This window comes from Gopherus evgoodei, chromosome 4 (genome assembly GCF_007399415.2).
Source record: "Gopherus evgoodei ecotype Sinaloan lineage chromosome 4, rGopEvg1_v1.p, whole genome shotgun sequence".
NCBI lineage: Eukaryota > Metazoa > Chordata > Testudines > Testudinidae > Gopherus > Gopherus evgoodei.
Genome location: NC_044325.1, coordinates 153441812 through 153445329, shown reverse-complemented (window position 1 = coordinate 153445329; position 3518 = coordinate 153441812).

The window sequence follows — 3518 nt, the reverse complement described above, 5'->3', positions numbered from 1 at the left end:
GTCACTCTGGACCCTATCCCTACCCGCCAACTTATCTACCTCTCCCCGCAGCTTAGTGTCATCCATGTACTTCTGTGGGTGGAATCCATCCCATCATCCCACATCATTAATGAAGATGTTGAACAAAACCGGCCCTGCAGCACTCAGTTATTTCCAGTCTGAATTGGGCTAGCTTCAACTTCCTGCCGCTGGCTCTTGTTAGAACTTTCTCTGCTAGACTGAAGAGCCCCTGTTATGAAATTTCAGTTCCCTATGGATTAAGTCCCCCCTTAATTTGTTCTTTGTTAAACTAAATACATTGAGCTCCTTGAGTCCATCACACGGGATTCCAGCAAGTGTTACACCAAGGCCAAATGCAGAGGTACAATAACCTCTCCGCTCCTACTCACGATTCCCGTTTATCCATCATGCCCTGCCATTCTTTTCTTCAGGGGCTGGGCCCCGTGTCTGAAACCAGTGACATCAAACAGCCTTGTCAAAACAGAGATGTCTCGCGTAGGCGCCAACTCCGTGGGTGCTCCACGGAAGAAAATTAGCAGGTGCTTGCGCCCACCGGCAGGCAGCTCCCTCCCTTCCCCCCAGCACCTCCTGTCTGCTGGTGGACCCACTGATCACTCCTCCCCCTCCCTCCCAGCGCCTCTTGCCTGCTGCAATCAGCTATTCTGCGGCATGCAGGAGGCACTAGGTGGGAGACGGAGGAGTGGGGGATGGGGCACGCTCGGGGAAGGGGGCGACACTGGGCAGGAAGAGGTGGGGTGGGGGCTTGGGAGAAGGGATGGGGCGAGTGTGGGGCAAGGGGTGGGGCAGGAGTCGGAAGAGGCAGGGAAGGGTCCGGCAGGGGTGGGAGAAGGGCTCGGGCGGAATAGGGACTTGGAGGGAAGGGGTCAGGTGGGGGTTGTGGCCTGGGGCAGAGCGGGAGGTTGAGCACCCCTGGGGCCCGGAGGAAGCTGGCGCCTCTGCTGTCACAAATCCACAGGCCCGGTGCTCTCACACGGCTCTGGAACAGTCCCTGGGAGGAAGCCCTTCGCATGTCAGCCTCCTTTGGGTCACACTCTCTCACTGGGGTCAGCCATTTGGCTTCACCACCTCCTGGGACTGAACCAGGGGGCCTTCAGCACCCCTGCTACGCACCGTGGGCTTCCTGCAGCGAGTCTGCCTGAGTTGGACACCTGAGACAAACTTTTAGCCCCAAACAGAGCAATGCAGTGACCCCCACCGTCAGCTTCCGCAGTGACTCTCAGCCAGCACTGCAAAAGCAACAGGGTTATTAGATGTCTGGAACACAGCATAGAAACTCCATGGTTAGCACAGAGAGCAGAAATTTACAGCACAGTCCATCTTGAATCAGCCCAGAGCCCTTTGACCCCTCTTTTGTCCCAGTTCAGGGAGCCTCCTGCTTCCAGCAGTCCACACTGAACAACTCCCCACCGGGTCTCTCCTCAGTCCTTTGTTCAGTCCTCAGTCCCCAGAACTGGCTCCCCAGCACAGAAACCGTTGCGCTGTCTCCCCACAGGGCCAGAGGGGCACATTGGCAGGGTGCCAAGTGTAGGGTGGGCAGATGTTGGGGGGCTGCCCAGGCTGCCCCCGCCCTGGGGACACACGGAGGCAGACTCCAGGGCAGGGGAGCTGATTGGCAAAGGATTGGGTGGATATGACTGGGGGCAGCTCTCCTTGGCATTGCCTGAGCTGGGCACACACAGAGAGATTCGTTCCCCAGGCAACCTACCGGCATATGCGAAACGTGCCACCTTCCTGATTATTTTTTCAATGAAAACAAATCTCTGTGTGTTTGGTGTTTAAAGCTGGTGATTTGAGAGGTACAGATCCTAGCTTTTAACAAGAACGACCTTATATTTGTGTAAAAAGCCGACCCTTTGATGTGGACAGTGATGGGTGTGTTTTTCAGGCGTCTAAAATAAATAAAATACATTTCATCGATGGCTGAGGCCAAAAGGGGTCACACAGTCCATCCAGCGAGACCTTTAGCAGAGCTCAGGCCAGAGACCCCTTCCTGTGATTCGGGGGGCAGAAGGTCCCTGTGAATAAGGGTGGGAGGGACAGGAGGAGGAGCAAGGAGAGCGACAGAGATTGGGATGAGGAGCAGCCAGTTCCAGACTGGGAAGAGGCAGCCCAGTAGCTCCCGGCTGGGTCGAGCCCGGTGTTCCCCTCTCTCCACGCCGAGCCCACTGACTGAGTGACTGTGGCTCTAACCAGAATGAGCTAAGGCCCCTTTTGGATCCATGTCACTCCCCTCGAGGCCTGTGCCCCATCCAGCCATTTTTCACAGTGTTGCCCTCTAGTGGCTGTGGTTCCCTGAGAGAGGCTAAAAGGAGCTTTTCCGTTAGCTCAGCAAGCAGGAGGCTGCGTGAAAACCCACACTCCCGTTCCTGGTTCCTCCAGGTAGGAACACAATTTAGCTCAACTGGGAGAGACTTGAGTGTCTTGGATGTTTGAGGGTCCTCAGCCCTGCTCCCCAGGTGTGTGTGGAAAATTCAGCTCAGCTGACAGAGCATTTAGTGTTGATCAACCAAGATTCTTCTCGTTCATCTGACTATAAGGTCTGGCGTTCCCCCTGTGCTGGGTGCTGCACCCGCACCTAGTGAGAAACATTGCCTGGCACAAGACAGAGAAAGGGGAAACTGAGGCACAGAGCGGGGACGTGATTTGCCCAAGGTGATGCAGCAGGAGCCCGAAATAGAATGCAGGTCTCAGGAATCCCTGTCCATTGATCCACATGTGGCTAGAGTGGCTGGGAGAGAGACTACAGACAGATTAGAACTACAGATGGGAAGTATAGAGACTGAACAGACATAAATGCAGTCGATGCTTATAACTGGGCCGCATGTAGGTGGATTTTCATGGGAATGGCAAAAGATACAAGGGCCACCTCACCTTCCATTTTGCAACCCCCTGCTCCAAAGGTTGGGGGCGCTAGCGCTTTTCAACAAAACAGCTGTATGTTTATTTTTTTTTAACATGGACTAAACAATGTAAGAACAGAAGAACGGACATACTGGGTCAGACCCATGGTGCATCTAGCCCAGTGTCCTGGCTTCCAACAGTGGCCGATGCCAGATTCTTCCTAGGGAATGAACAGAACAGGGCTATTATCAAGTGATCCATCCCTAGTCATCCAGTCCCAGCATCAGGCAGTTAGAGGCTTAGGGACATCCAGAGCATGGGGTAGCATCTATGACCATCTTGGCTAATAGCCATCGATGGACTTATCCTGCATAGAATCATCGTATAGCAAGGGAACATGGTCTCCCTCTAAGATTTACAAGGAGGAACCACCATCTGCTCCCTAGTGGACAGAGCCAGGAAGACCAATCCCACCCTGCCGGAAGCATGGGGGTGGCACAAGAAGTACAAAAGTCAGGCCCTGCAGCTCATTTGGGCTGGAGCTCCTGAGGGAGACAGATACGTCTCCCGCACTGAGGAGGACTTCTGTTGCATCGAGGACTTGTCTGAGCTGCCAGCCACTGAGGAGCTGCTGGGACTACCATTGGCCGTATACC